Here is a 16,302-nt window from a genome sequence, read left to right on the forward strand (position 1 = left end):
GTCCCCACCATCTTAGAGAAAGGCATGGCAGTGATTGGCTTGCTATCTGCGGCATCACAGGGGCTATAAATGGGCGTGCACACCGACCACCATCTTACTTCTGCCGATCTGAGCATATGGAGAGGTTGCTGCAACTTCGTCAGAAGCAGGAATATAGTTAGGGAGGGAAGATTAACCCCCAAACCGCTTGTGCTGTAGCGATTTCCACTGTCCAACACCACCTTTTCTTTGCAGGGACAGTGTATTTTTTTTTGGTGCATCAGCTCTGTAGCTTCTTAGGCTGCATTATAAGGCTACTTGATAGCTGCATTGCTGTGTGTACGCCGCTGTGCAAACCAACTGCATTTTTCAAAGCAAAAATCCTGTTGCTTCTTTCTGCACAGTTCTCTTGTTTCTTTGTCCACACTCTTTTGTGTGCAGCAGTCCTTTTTATTGCTGCCATACTTGTCCTTTGATCATTGTAGGGAGATTGAAATTCTACTACAGCCCTTGTATTTTTTTATATATCTGCCAGCCACGTTCTGCCTTGTACATTGTGTGGTGTAATACACAGGGCCTGCTTTTTCCTGCAATCTCCCCCCCCCAAAAAAAAGGGAGCTTTAAATTGCAACTTAGTGGATCTACGTGAATTCTGTTTGGCGTATATCTGCCAGCCACGTTCTGCCTTGTACATTGTGTGGTGTAATACACAGGGCCTGTTATTTCCTGCAGTCCCCCCAAAAAAAGGGAGCTTTAAATTGCCACTTAGTGGATATACATGAGTCCTGCTTGGCATATATCTGCCAGCCATGTTCTGCCTTGTACATTGTGTGGTGTTACCAATTTTGAACTGCATTTAGCCTACTTTATTCTTTGGGACTAAATCTGTGTTTCCTCCTCATCCTGCCCATTGGCCAGCCACTGCTACATGAGTCTGCTGGTACATTGACCCAGACCACTACATTCCCCTTGCACTCTACACAGCCAGAATCTGACCCTGCTGAAAGTCAGGTTCCCCTTCCCGCATACTATACCACCTTACATGGGGACAAAGAGGAAGGTGCAGATGGAAGTGCAGGTTCCTTCATCAGGTGGGGAGGCATACTCGTTGGCGACGTCACTGGCACAGGGCCCCTCATAGTATGCAAAAGTGTCTCTGCCGGTGGAGGGTACCCCCGCCGTCAAACACACCGCCGTACTTTGAGGGGCCCTGTGCCAGTGCCAATGCGAACAAGTGGGCCCTCCCCTGCTTGCTCAGGATCACAGCAATTGCAAAGTTTTAATACTTACCTGTCCCTGCTCCACCGCCGTGACGTAGTCCGCGTTTCCTGGGTCCACGAAAAACTTGAACCAGCCCTACCCTCCCACAACTTTAGCCAAATTACCCCCAATTTTCAATGCCTAACTATTATTATAAGGTAAATTAAGATTCCCAAACTTAAGTGACAAGAATTGATGTTTTTGACATCAAAATGGGCCCTGTAGGTGTTTTCCTGTCCTCCACTCACTGCCGACTTTGATTCCCCATTGACTTACATTGGGTTTCGTGTTATGGTCCCTGACTTTTTGCAATAATCGGCCGATTTCACCCGACGTTGTACAAAGTCGGGTTTCGCGAAACCCGACTCAATCCTAAAACAGGAAAAGTTGCTCAACCCTATTCACAACCACTGAGTGGGCCAATATGAAGGACATCTGCCAGGTTTTGCGTGCCTTCAATGATTTCACGCGGATGGCGAGTGCAGATGATGCACTAGTCAGTATGACTGTCCCCCTTTATCTGCCTGCTTGAAAGAACACTGCAAGCGCTAAGGGATGACGTTGTGGAAGAGATGGAGGATGAGAAGTCGCAAATGCCATCTGCTTCTGGACAGTCTGCGTGACGTGGTTCCTCACAAAGGCCTAGGCAAGGGACACTTTGTGAGGAGGATGAGGAGGAGTCAATGGAGGAGGAAGACAACTATACAGAGGAGGGAGTTACACAATGCTCCAGTAGTCAGTATGTAGAGCGAGGGTGGGGTGATGCAGAGCAGGTAGAGATTACACCTCAAGCAGGGGACAGCGTTTCTTGGCCAGCTGGCAGTCTGCAGCACATGGTTGATTTCATGCTGCAGTGCCTGAAAAACGACCGCCACATCGCCCACATTCTCCACATGGCTGATTATTGGGTGTACACCCTCCTGGATCCCCGCTACCGGGACAACTTACAAAGCCTCATAACACAGTTGATCTGGGAGCGTAAAATGCGGGAGTACCAAGACACACTGGTGCAATCCATCATCTTTTCCAGTCCAATGGAGAGCAGTGCTGCTAGTGCTTCTCAAAAGCCGCTCAGTGCGTCGAGGCAGTGGAGGAAGCTCAGCACAAACAGGGAGCAGAAGCAGTGCCACAGCACAAGTCAAGACCAGTATGGCCCAACTGTGAAAAAGTTTTGTGTGCCCGCCACAAATGTCTACACCATCATAGACGGCTCCAGTCAGCAGTAGGCAAAGTTTCCGTCAGATGGTGACAGACTACATGTCTTGCCCTCTCACTGTACTCCCAGACATCTCTTCCCCCTTCAAGTTTTGGGTTTCTAAGCTGGATACATGGCCAGAGCTTAGCCAGTATGCATTGGAGGCGCTGGCTTGCCCTGTTGCTAGTGTATTATCAGAACGCGTCTTTAGTGCCGCAGGTAGTGTACTAACAGACCGTCACATGCGACTATCCTCCGATAACATTGACCGGCTTACTTTTCTGAAAATAAACAAGGCCTGCATCTCACAGGAATTTGCCACTCCTCCTCCAGATTAAATACTTGGTTGGCAACAGTATCCAGGTCTCCTGTTGTGTTCATGTATCTACCACCTGAACTGTAATCCCAAGGGCTCCAAGACCTCCAGTTGCTGCTCAGAAGTGCCGTCTGCACAGTCAACGCATGACCCAGTGCTATTGGGTATCAGTAACGTCAACTGATCCCCAGCTGTGTATCCGGCAGTGTCTCCTGCGACCGCCTCGCTGACACTAAAACAGAAATTAAAGGGAACTTGTCCCCCCTGGAGTTTGTAACTTAAATAGCCACCTTGTGCAGCACTAATGCTGTTTTTGGACAAGGTGGCTCTTTTAGTTATTCTCCTTGCACACGCTGAACTAAACACTTATAAAATGTGTACCCTCATACCATCAAACCGTACCGGAGGTGGGACTTTCCTTCTTAATGAGACACAGCACAGCCGTCATTCTTACCCCCTTGGCGCCGGTATGTTATCCTTTGACCATGCGCAGTAAGTGCTGCCCTTCTTCTAACATCATTTGTTGTCAGGCTGGCTCGCCTGTGCGGCCGCCCTGCCCGAGATCAGCAGTGTCTTACTTATTCACAATGCGGGCCTGGGATTCATGGGCATGCGCAGTGCATATCTTCGCCTCTCACTCATCTCATTCCGCCTTCTTCTGACTGTGCGGCCTCACAGCCATGGCATGTGATTAGGGATCAGCTGACGCCGCACAGTCTGAAAAAGGCGGAAGGAGATGAGAGAGAGGTGAAGATATGCACTGCGCAAGGCCATGAATCCCAGCCCTGCAGTGTCGTTTGATTTATTCACACTGTGGGGCTGGGATTCATCAGCATGCGCAGTGCATATCTTCGCCTCTCACTCTTCTCCTTGCGCCTTCTTCTGACTGTTTGGCCTCACGGCCATGGCATGTGATTAGGGATCAGCTGACGCCGCATAGTCTCAAGAAGGTGGAAGGAGATGAGTGAGAGGCCAAGATATGCACTGGGCATGCCCATGAATCCCAGGCAATCAGAAGACACTGCGGGGCGGGATCTCTGGCAGGGTGGCCGCATAGGCGCAGCCAGCCTGACAACAAATGATGTCTGAAGACAGGCTGCGCTAACTGTGCATGGCCAAGAGATAAAATAACAGCGCAGGCTCCGGGAAAGATTCAAACAATGCTGAGGAGGCGGCACACAGCACCAAGGGGGTGTAAATGACGGCTGTGCTGCATCTCATTAAGAAGGGAATTCCCGCCTCTGGGATGGTTTCAGAGTATGAGGGGACACATTTTATAAGTGGTAACTTTAGCGTGTGCAAGGAGCATAATTAAAAGAGCTACCTTTTCCTTCTGCAGCATTAGTACTGCACAAGTTGGATCCTTTAGTTGCAAACACCTGGGGGGTTAAAGGTTCCCTTTCAACTTGCTCCAATTAGGCCTCAGCCTATACTCTGCTTCTCCTGCATTCCCTGGGCTCCAACACCGCCAGTTGCTGCTCAGAAGTGTCTTTGGCACAGGAACTCCCTCCTGCCAAGCCCCGTTCCAGCACGCCAGCTGGTTCCGGGTAGTGTCAAGGTCACTTTGCCTTCAATATGTTGTCCTGTGGTGTTGCGGTCTGGTTAGCCGACTCTATGCAGCCTGCAGTTTAGGTGCTTCCTACTATATGTGGGATGTGGGAACTGGCAATCAAGGCTGGTTGCGTAGTGCCAATAGGACAAGCTCCCCCTGTAGGACTATGGGTTTTCGGTAACTACGGCCAACTCGCGGCCTAGCAATTTTTTTTTCTGTGGACCTTCTGCTGCCTATCTGAGTTCCAGCACCGTTAGCTGGTTCTTAGGAAGACAATCTTGAATAGGTCTCCCTGGTTCCAGTACGCTCAGCTGGTTCCAGGCAGAGCCTTTGGTTTAGGTGCTCCTTCTGGGTATCCGAGTTCCACCAACGTCAGGTGGTCCTTGGTAGTGCTTTCTGACACTGGCACCTCCTGCTTAGTAACCGGGTTCCAGTACCGTCAGCTGGTCCTTGGTAGTACCATTGGCTCTTCTACCTTCATGTAGCCATCCGGGTTCCAGTACCGTCAGCTGGTTCTCGGCAGTGTCTTTGGCTCTTGTACCTTCTGCTCCCCATCCTGGTCCCAGTACCATCAGCTGGTTCTAGGCAGAGCCTTTGGCTTAGGTGCCTCCTTCTGGGTATCCGAGTTCCACCAACGTCAGGTGGTTCTTGGTAGTGCTTTCAGGCAAGGGTACCTCCTGCTTAGTAACCGGGTTCCAGTATGTCAGCTATTCCTTGGTAGTACCATTGGCTCTTCTACCTTTGGGTCGCCATCCGGGTTTCAGTACTGCAGGCTGGTTCTCGGCAGTGTCCTTGGCTCTTGTACTATCTGCTCCCCATCCTGGTTCCAGTACCATCAGCTGGTTGCGGGCAGAGCCTTTGGCTTAGCTGCCACCTTCTGGGTATCCGAGTTCACCAACTTCAGGTGGTCCATGGTAGTGCTTTCAGGCACGGGTACCTCCTGCTTAGTAACAGGGTTCCAGTACCGTCTGCTGGTCCTTGGTAGTTCCATTGGCTCTTCTACCTTTGGGTAGCCATCTGGGTTCCAGTAACATCAGCTGGTTCTCGGCAGTGTTCTTGGCTCTTGAACCTTCTGCTCCCCATCCTGGTTTTAGTACCGTCAGGTGGTTCTGGGCAGAGCCTTTGGCTTAGGTGCCTCCTTCTGGGTATCCAGGTTCCACCAACATCAGGTGGTCCTTGATAGTGCTTTCTGACACGAGTACCTCCTGCTTAGTAACCGGGTTCCAGTACCGTCAGCTGGTCCTTATTGGTACCATTGGCTCTTCTATCTTCGGGTAGTCATCCGGGTTCCAGTACCGTCAGCTGGTTCTAGGCAGAGCCTTTGGCTTAGGCGCCTCCTTCTGGGTATCCGAGTTCCACCAACATCAGGTGGTCCTTGGTAGTGCTTTCAGGCAAGGGTACCTCCTGCTTAGTAACCGGGTTACAGTATGTCAGCTGGCCCTCGGTAGTACCATTTGCTCTTCTACCTTTGGGTCGCCATCCAGGTTCCAGTACTGCAGGCTGGTTCTCGGCAGTATCCTTAGCTCTTGCACCTTCTGCTCCCCATCCTGGTTCCAGTACCGTCAGCTGGTTCCGGGCAGAGCCTTTGGCTTAGGTGCCTACTTCTGAGTATCCGAGTTCCACCAATGTCAGGTGGTCCTGGGTAGTGCTTTTAGGCACAGGTACCTCCTGCTTAGTAACCGGGTTCCAGTACCGTCAGCTTGTCCTCGGTAGTACCATTGGCTCTTCTACCTTTGGGTAGACATCCGGGTTCCAGTACCGTCAGCTTGTTCTCGGCTGTGTCTTTGGCTCTTGTACCTTCTGCTCCCCATCCTGGTTCCAGTACCATCAGATGGTTCCAGGCAGAGCCTCTGGCTTAGGTGCCTCCTTCTGGGTATCTGAGTTCCACCAACGTCAGATGGTCTTTGGAAGTTCTTTCAGGCACGGGTACTTCCTGCTTAGTAACTGGGCTCCAGTAAAGTCAGCTGGTCCTCCGTAGTACCATTGGCTCGTCTACCTTCGGGTAGCCATACAGGTTCCAGTACCGTCAGCTGGTTCTCGGCTGTGTCTTTGGCTCTTGTACCTTCTGCTCCCCATCCTGGTTCCAGTACTGTCAGCTGGTTCTAGGCAGAGCCTTTGGCTTAGGTGCCTCCTTCTGGGCATCCGAGTTCACCAACTTCAGGTGGTCCATGGTAGTGCTTTCAGGCACGGGTACCTCCTGCTTAGTAACAGGGTTCCAGTACCGTCTGCTGGTCCTTGGTAGTTCCATTGGCTCTTCTACCTTCGGGTAGCAATCCGGGTTCCAGTAACATCAGCTGGTTCTCGGCAGTGTCCTTGGCTCTTGTACCTTCTGCTCCCCATCCTGGTTTTAGTACCGTCAGGTGGTTCTGGGCAGAGCCTTTGGCTTAGGTGCCTCCTTCTGGGTATCCAGGTTCCACCAACATCAGGTGGTCCTTGGTAGTGCTTTCTGACACGAGTACCTCCTGTTTAGTAACCGGGTTCCAGTACCGTCAGCTGGTCCTTATTGGTACCATTGGCTCTTCTATCTTCGGGTAGTCATCCGGGTTCCAGTACCGTCAGCTGGTTCTAGGCAGAGCCTTTGGCTTAGGCGCCTCCTTCTGGGTATCCGAGTTCCACCAACATCAGGTGGTCCTTGGTAGTGCTTTCAGGCAAGGGTACCTCCTGCTTAGTAACCGATTGCAGTATGTCAGCTGGTCCTCGGTAGTACCATTTGCTCTTCTACCTTTGGGTCGCCATCCAGGTTCCAGTACTGCAGGCTGGTTCTCGGCAGTATCCTTGGCTCTTGCACCTTCTGCTCCCCATCCTGGTTCCAGTACCATCAGCTTGTTCCGGGCAGAGCCTTTGGCTTAGGTGCCTCCTTCTGGGTATCCAAGTTCCACCAATTTCAGGTGGTCCATGGTAGTGCTTTCAGGCACGGTTACCTCCTGCTTAGTAACTGGGTTCCACTACTGTCAGCTGGTCCTCGGTAGTACCATTGGCTCTTCTACCTTCGGGTAGCCATCCGGGTTCCAGCACCATCAGCTGGTTCTCAGCAGTGTCCTTGGCTCTTGTACCTTCTGCTCCCCATCCTGGTTCCAGTACCGTCAGCTGGTTCCAGGCAGAGCCTTTGGCTTAGGTGCCTCCTTCTGGGCATCCGAGTTCCACCAACGTCAGGTGGTCCTTGGAAGTGCTTTCAAACACGGGTAACTCCTGCTTAGTAACTGGGTTCCAGTACCGTCAGCTGGTCCTCGGTATTACCATTGGCTCTTCTACCTTCGGGTAGCCATCTGGGTTCCAGTACCATCAGCTGGTTCTCAGCAGTGTCCGTGGCTTTTGTACCTTCTGCTTCCCATCCTGGTTCCAGTACCATCAGCTGGTTCCGGGCATTGCCTTTGGCTTAGGTGCCTCCTTCTGGGTATCTGAGTTCCACCAATGTCAGGTGGTCCTGGGTAGTGCTTTCAGGCACAGGTACCTCCTGCTTAGTAACCGGGTTCCAGTACCGTCAGCTTGTCCTCGGTAGTACCATTGGCTCTTCTACCTTTGGGTAGACATCCGGGTTCCAGTACCGTCAGCTTGTTCTCGGCTGTGTCTTTGGCTCTTGTACCTTCTGCTCCCCATCCTGGTTCCAGTACCATCAGATGGTTCCAGGCAGAGCCTCTGGCTTAGGTGCCTCCTTCTGGGTATCTGAGTTCCACCAACGTCAGGTGGTCTTTGGAAGTTCTTTCAGGCACGGGTCCTTCATGCTTAGTAACTGGGTTCCAGTAAAGTCAGCTGGTCCTCCGTAGTACCATTGGCTCGTCTACCTTCGGGTAGCCATACGGGTTCCAGTACCGTCAGCTGGTTCTCGGCTGTGTCTTTGGCTCTTGTACCTTCTGCTCCCCATCCTGGTTCCAGTACCGTCAGCTGGTTCTAGGCAGAGCCTTTGGCTTAGGTGCCTCCTTCTGGGTATCTGAGTTCCACCAATGTCAGGTGGTCCTGGGTAGTGCTTTCAGGCACAGGTACCTCCTGCTTAGTAACCGGGTTCCAGTACCGTCAGCTTGTCCTCGGTAGTACCATTGGCTCTTCTACCTTTGGGTAGACATCCGGGTTCCAGTACCGTCAGCTTGTTCTCGGCTGTGTCTTTGGCTCTTGTACCTTCTGCTCCCCATCCTGGTTCCAGTACCATCAGATGGTTCCAGGCAGAGCCTCTGGCTTAGGTGCCTCCTTCTGGGTATCTGAGTTCCACCAACGTCAGGTGGTCTTTGGAAGTGCTTTCAGGCAAGGGTACCTCCTGCTTAGTAAACGGGTTCCAGTATGTCAGCTGGTAATCGGTAGTACCATTGGCTCTTCTACCTTTGGGTAGCCATCCGGGTTCCAGTACCATCAGCTGGTTCTCGGCAGTGTCCTTGACTCTTGTACCTTCTGCTCCGCATCCTGGTTCCAGTACCATCAGCTGGTTCTGGGCAGAGCTTTTGGCTTAGGTGCCTCCTTCTGGGTATCCAAGTTCCACCAACTTCAGGTGGTCCTTGGTAGTGCTTTCAGGCACAGGTAACTCCTGCATAGTAACCGGGTTCCAGTACCGTCAGCTGGTCCTCGGTTGTACCATTGACTCTTCTACCTTCGGGTTGCCATCCGGGTTCCAGTACCTTCAGCTGATTCTCGGCAGTGTCCTTGGCTCTTGTACCTTCTGCTCCCCATCCTGGTTCCAGTACCGTCAGCTGGTTCCAGGCAGAGCCTTTGGCTTAGGAGCCTCCTTCTTGGTATCCAAGTTGCAACAATGTCAGGTGGTCCTTGGAAGTGCTTTCAGGCACGGGTACCTCCTGCTTAGTAACTGGGTTCCAGTACCGTCAGCTTGTTCTCGGCTGTGTCTTTGGCTCTTGTATCTTCTGCTCCCCATCCTGGTTCCAGTACCGTCAGATGTTCCGAGCAGAGCCTCTGGCTTAGGTGCCTCCTTCTGGGTATCCGAATTCCACCAAGGTCAGGTGGTCCTTGGAAGTTCTTTCAGGCACGGGTACCTCCTGCTTAGTAACCGGGTTACATTAAAGACAGCTGGTCCTCGGCAGTACCATTGGCTCGTCTACCTTCAGGTAGCCATCCAGGTTCCAGTACCGTCAGCTGGTTCTCGGCAGTGTCTTTGGCTCTTGTACCTTCTGCTCCCCATCCTGGTTCCAGTACTGTCAGCTGGTTCTAGGCAGAGCCTTTGGCTTAGGTGCCTCCTTCTGGGCATCCGAGTTCCACCAACGTCAGGTGGTCCTTGGTAGTGCTTTCAGTCAAGGTTACCTCCTGCTTAGTAACCGGGTTCCAGTATGTCAGCTGGTCCTCCGTAGTACCATTGGCTCTTCTACCTTTGGGTTACCATCTGGGTTCCAGTACCGTCAGCTGGTTCTCGGCAGTGTCCTTGACTCATGTACCTTCTGCTCCCCATCCTGGTTCCAGTACCGTCAGCTCATTCTGGCAGAGCCTTTGGCTTAGGTGCCTCCTTCTGGGTGTCCGAGTTCCACCAACGTCAGGTGGTCCTTGGAAGTGCTTTCAGGCACGGGTACCTCCTGCTTAGTAACCGGGTTCCAGTAAGGTCAGCTGGTCCTCGTTAGTACCATTGGCTCTTCTACCTTCGGGTAGCCATCCGAATTCCAGTACCGTCAGCTGGTTCTCGGCTGTGTCTTTGGCTCTTGTACCTTCTGCTCCCCATCATGGTTCCAGTACTGTCAGCTGGTTCCGGGCAGAGCCTCTGGCTTAGGTGCCTCCTTCTGGGCATCCGAGTTCCACCAATGTCAGGTGGTCTTTGGAAGTGCTTTCAGGCACGGGTACCTCCTGCTTAGTCACCGGGTTCCAGTACCGTCAGCTGGTCCTCGGTAGTACTATTGGCTCTTCTACCTTAAGGTAGCCATCTGGGTTACAGTACCGTCAGCTGGTTCTCGGCAATGTCCTTGGCTCTTGCACCTTCTGCTCCCCATCCTGGTTCCAGTACCGTCAGCTGGTCCTGAGCAGAGCCTTTGGCTTAGGTGCCTCCTTCTCGGTATCCTAGTTCCACCAACGTCAAGTGGTCATTGGTACTGCTTTCAGGCACGGGTACCTCCTGCTTAGTAACCGGGTTCCAGTACTGTTAGCTGGTCCTCGGCAGTACCATTGGCTCTTCTACCTTCGGTTAGCCATCCGGGTTCCAGTACCATCAGCTGGTTCTCGGCTGTGTCTTTGGCATGGGTACTCCCTCCTGCCTAGCCTGGTTCCAGCATTCCAGCTGTTTCCAGGTTGTGTCAAAGTCACTTTGCTCCAATACGTTGTCCTGTTGGGTTGCGGTCGGGTTAGCCGACTCTATGGTGCCTGCAGTTTAGGTGCTTCCTATATGGGCTGCGGGAACTGGCAATCAAGACTGGTTGCGTAGTGCCAAAGGACTAGCTCCCCCTGTAGGAATATGGGCTTTCGTTAACTACGGCCGGCTCGCAGAAAAGCAATTTTTTTTTCTGTGGACCTTCTGCTGCCTATCTGAGTTCCAGCACCGTTAGCTGGTTCTTAGGAAGACAACCTTGAATAGGTCCCCCAGGTTCCAGTATCATCAGCTGGTCCTCGGTAGTACCATTGGCTCTTCTACCTTCGGGTTAGCCATCCAGGTTCCAGTACTATGAGCTGGTTCTCGGCATTGTCTTTGTCTCTTGTACCTACTGCTCCGCATCCTGGTTCCAGTAACGTCAGCTGGTTCCGGGCAGAGCCTTTGGCTTAGGTGCCTCCTTCTGGGTATCCGAGTTCCAGCAACGTCAGGTGGTCCTTGGTAGTTCCTTCTGGTATGGGTACCTCCTGCTTAGTGACCGGGTTCCAGTACCGTCAGCTGGTCCTCGGTAGGTCCATTGGCTCTTCTTCCTTCGGGTAGCCATCTGGGTTCCAGTACCATCAGATGGTTCTCAGCAGTTCCTCAGCCTTCTTGGACCTTCTGCTACATTTCCAAGTTCAAGAGCCTAAAGATGACGATCCTGAAGACCGAGAAGCAGAAGAACATGAAGCTGCAGAACAAAAAGCAAAAGAACATTAAGCATAAGACTAAAAATCAGAGCAAAAGATATTATCTAAATGATAAGCAGAAGAAGACTAAGCAGTGTATGGGGGTGAGTCCGTTCCTCCTCGTGGTGCCCCTGGAAAAAACCTGCTGCAGGCCAAACTGATCGCGGACAAATGCTGTTGTAAATCTTTTGTGACAGGCAGAACGGAAGGTGTAATCTTCAAACTTTTATAGATAGCAATTACAGGAATGCCTGTCACAAATAAGAATATGATGAAGTAGAAGAATATGAAGAAGATGAAGAAGTAGAATATGAAGAAGATTAATCGTTGAATAAAAAGAATATGAAGAATGTAAAAAAAGAATAATAGGAAGAAGGTGAAGAAGAAGAAGATGAATAAAGTAAAGGAGAAGTTGATGAAAAAGATGCTGCTGCTGAGGATGATGAAGAAGAAAGTGTGGGAGAAGTAAAAAAGAGGTGAAGAGCATGGAAGTAGTGAAACATAAATATCTGACATAATATAGAAAATCTTAACATAGTCAATATCTTTGTAACTCCGAACATCTTAAAAAAATTAATTCCTGCTATTCCATTTGATTGGGCAAAACCTCTATGCCTTTAATGTCTCCTCCACCTCCCCCAATACATCCTACATTATTCTCAGTTGTTTTCCTTCATGTACAATTAACCTACAAGGAAAGAAAGGGTTAATTTTAATTCCGATATTTTTGTCCCATTGACTTGCATTGGTATCGGATATCGGTATCGGCGATATCCGATATTTTTGGAATATCGGCCGATCCAATCCGATACCGATATTTCTGGATATCGGAAGGTATCGCTTAACACTACTGAAGACACGAAAATTAGTCCTTCGTGTCAACAGTTCAGAATCATAACTAACTATTTAGCACCAATAATGCAAGGAACAGATAAAGCATTAATTCTAACTTAAAATACGTAAACTATGGCAGTAGGAAGTGTTACTCCTAGATATTCAAGATAGAAAAAATAAGGATTACCTTTTTTGTTTTACAGTGCTGAAAATGTACATGTAAAAAAGAGTATGTTCCTTGAGTAATGTTCCATGTATAATGTATAATAATAATAATAATAATAATATAATTTTTATTTATATAGCGACAACATATTCCGCAGCGCTTTACAAATTATAGAGGGGACTTGTACAGACAATAGACATTACAGCATAACAGAAATACAGTTCAAAACAGATACCAAGAGGAATGAGGGCCCTGCTCGCAAGCTTACAAACTATGAGGAAAAGGGGAGACACGAGAGGTGGATGGTAACAATTGCTTTAGTTTTTCGGACCGGCCCTAGTGTAAGGCTCGGGTGTTCATGTAAAGCTGCACGAACCAGTTAACTGCCTAAGTATGTAGCAGTTGTAGTTTTTTTTTGGTTCTTTAAAGTCATTCTTATCTTCATCCTGTTGAGCTGGCCATTTTTAGGTCTGCGTTCATGCATTGTGGCTGCGTTGAATTTTTTTATTTCAGCAATCTAAAAAAAATGCACCATTTTTGCTGTGATTTCCCATAAGCACAGTACAATGTTGCAGTGCTACTAAAGGTGAGCGAATCTGACGAGATTCATATTGGCCAAATCATGCCAATTTTTTCAGTAAATTCAATTTGCAGCACTGGTGGCTGGAGAGGTGAAAATTGAGGAGAATATTATGTTTCTTGTTTTTTTAGCCTTATATAAACCTACTAGATGGTGGCCCGATTCTAACGCATTGGGTATTCTAGAATATGCATGTCCACGTAGTATATTGCACAGCCCACGTAGTATATTGCCCAGCCACGTAGTATATTGCCCAGCCACATAGTATATTGCCAAGCCACGTAGTATATTGCACAGCCCACGTAGTATATTGCCTAGCCACATAGTATATTGCCCAGCCACGTAGTATTTTGCCCAGTCACATAGTATATTGCACAGTCCACGTAGTATATTGCCCAGCCACATAGTACATTGCACAGTCCACGTAGTATATTGCCCAGCCACGTAGAATATTGTCCAGTGACGTAGTATATTGCCCAGCCACATAGTATATTGTCCAGCCACATATTATATTGCCCAACCACGTAGTATATTGCCCAGCCACGTAGTATATTGCCCAGCCATGTAGTATATTGCCCAGTGACGTAGTATATTGCCCAGGCACGTAATATTGTCTAGTTACGTAGTATATTGCCCAGTGATGTGGTATATTGCCCAGTGACGTAGTATACAGCACAGAGCCACGTAGTATATTGCACAGCGATGAAGGATACAGCACAGAGTCACGTAGCATATTGCCCAGCTACGTAGCGTATTGCCCAGCCACATATGTCACAGGTTAAAAAATAAAAAATAAACATATACTCACCTTCCGAGGGCCCCTTGTAGGTCGGTCACATGACCGTGATGTCATAGCAGGTCCTTCTCACGCAGGCCCTGTGATGACATCATGGTCACATGACCGTGACATCATGGCAGGTCCTTCTCATGCAGGTGCACAGGGCCTGGGATGACGTCGTGGTCACATGACCGTGACGTCATGGCAGGTCCTTCTCCCATACCATCTTTGGCACCGGAACCTGCCGCTTGCATGGAGCGGTCACCAGAGCGTTGCAAAAGGTGAGTATATAATGATTTTTTATTTATTTTTTTATTATTTTTAACATTAGATGTTTTTACTATTGACGCTGCATAGGCAGCATCAACAGTAAAAACTTGGTCACACAGGGTTAATAGCGGCGGTAATGGAGTGAGTTACCCACGGCATAACGTGGTCCATTACCGCTGGCATAAACCCTGTGTGAGCGGTGACTGCGGGGAGTATGGAGCGGGCGCCGGGCGCTGACTGCAGGAGAGGGACTAATCGGACTGTGGCCGTCGCTGATTGGTCGCGGCAGCCATGACAGGCAGCTGGCGAGACCAATCAGCGACTTGGATTCCATGACAGACAGAGGCCGCGACCAATGAATATCCGTGACAGACAGAAGGACAGACAGACAGAAAGACGGAAGTGACCATTAGACAGTTATATAGTAGATAGTTTTGACGGCTGTCATTTTTCTGAATTTGCACAGAGCAAGTTGCATATAATCCATATTTTAATGAATACAGATTTTATTAACATTTGAGTAGAATTTAAGTTTTACTCAAATCTATTTACCCACCTCTGTGTCCTACAATGACTTACAAAAAGCTACACCCTTAATAGGTTTTCTGCTCACCCTTCCCAAGCACATGTCTTTTCAACTGGGGAAGGGGAATAAGCTTCTGCGCAATACTTCTACTTTAAAATTAATCTGCCTGCAGCACAAAGGTTCAGCATTTCTGATGTTTTCAATATGCCCAATCTTTTTTTCTCAATGACGTTTTCCAAACTAAAGTTGGTTGACTAACTTTTACATATTAGATGAATGACCCATTTTTTTTTTTAGAAATCCATGAGTTTTGCAAATTTTAACCTAAGAGATGGCTGAAGCTTTGACTACATTTACTTTGTAGGAATATACTGTATATGTTTAAACCTGCATGCTACATTCAGCATGTAGTTCTACAAAATGGCCAATTTGAACTTACTGTGCAGTAGGCATTTTGCTATTCATTTTATATAGTGTGAGCAGAAACATGTGTGTCCTTTGCCTTGTTTCTGGTTTTACAAGCAGAGAACAATTTTAACTATAAATACAAACACATTAAAACGCAAAAGGAAAAAATCAAAATCTAAACTTTTTTACATATTAGTTGCCTAATCTACATAAGAAAGGCAATAAGTTATTAGAAAGATTTTGAAAATCACAAACATAGGATATTGAGAATACCTGTTAATTTCAATTATTTTCCCTTTAAAAGCAAAGTTATTTTTCTTACCCCCTATATGCTTATACAAAGAAACTTGAGGCACGGTTTCTGAATTTTGAACAAAAACTTGCATGCTCCAGCTTACAGTAAAACTTCGCAGGTGGCTCAAAGCATTATTTAAGGGCTTTGATAATGCGGAAAACCAATTACAGAGTATTCAATAATAAATGAGCCAATTCAGGTTATGCAATGCTGCTTCAGTTCAAATAAGTTAATCTAGAGCTATACACAAAATGAACTTTAATCATTTTACATTTATTTCAAATGTGTTTTGCTTGGGATCAGTGCCCACAAAGTACAACCTGTTGTTTAGTGAAGTGTTTGCTGCCATTTTATGATTTCTGACGATAGGGAGTCTCAATTTCTATTATTCTTCTAGCACCTTGAAGCCTTGCAGAAAGCAGAAGCATTTTAACTTATAAATGCTAAACATTTCTTTTAATGGGCAAATAAAACTAATGACTAGTTTTGAGCGATACCGTCCGATACTTGAAAGTATCGGTATCGGATAGTATCGGCCGATACCCGAAAAATATCGGATATCGCCGATACCGATATCCGATACCAATACAAGTCAATGGGACATCAAGTATCGGAAGGTATCCTGATGGTTCCCAGGGTCTGAAGGAGAGGAAACTCTCCTTCAGGCCCTGGGATCCATAGGGATGTGTAAAATAAAGAATTAAAATAAAAAATATTGATATGCTCACCTCTCCGGCGGCCCCTGGACATCACGCTGCTAACCGGGAGGCTTCTTTGTTTAAAATGCGCGCCTTTAGGACCTGCGAATGACGTCCCGGCTTCTGATTGGTTGCATGCCGCCAATGTGACCGGCACGCGACCAATCAGAAGCCGTGACGTCATTCGCAGGTCCTTAATTCCTAAAATTAGGAGTTTTTGTGAATGAGAATGACGTCGCAGCTTCTGATTGGTCGCGTGCCGCCCATGTGACCGGCACGCGACCAATCAGAAGCCGCAACGTCATTCTCATTCACTAAACTCCTAATTCTAGGAATTGAGGACCTGCGAATGACGTCACGGCTTCTGATTGGTCGCGTGCCGGTCACATTGGCGGCATGCAACCAATCAGAAGCCGGGACGTCATTCGCAGGTCCTAAAGGCGCGCATTTTAAACAAAGAAGCCTCCCGGTTAGCAGCGTGATGTCCAGGGGCC

This window comes from Ranitomeya imitator, chromosome 3 (assembly GCF_032444005.1).
Source record: "Ranitomeya imitator isolate aRanImi1 chromosome 3, aRanImi1.pri, whole genome shotgun sequence".
Classification (NCBI taxonomy): Eukaryota; Metazoa; Chordata; class Amphibia; order Anura; family Dendrobatidae; genus Ranitomeya; species Ranitomeya imitator.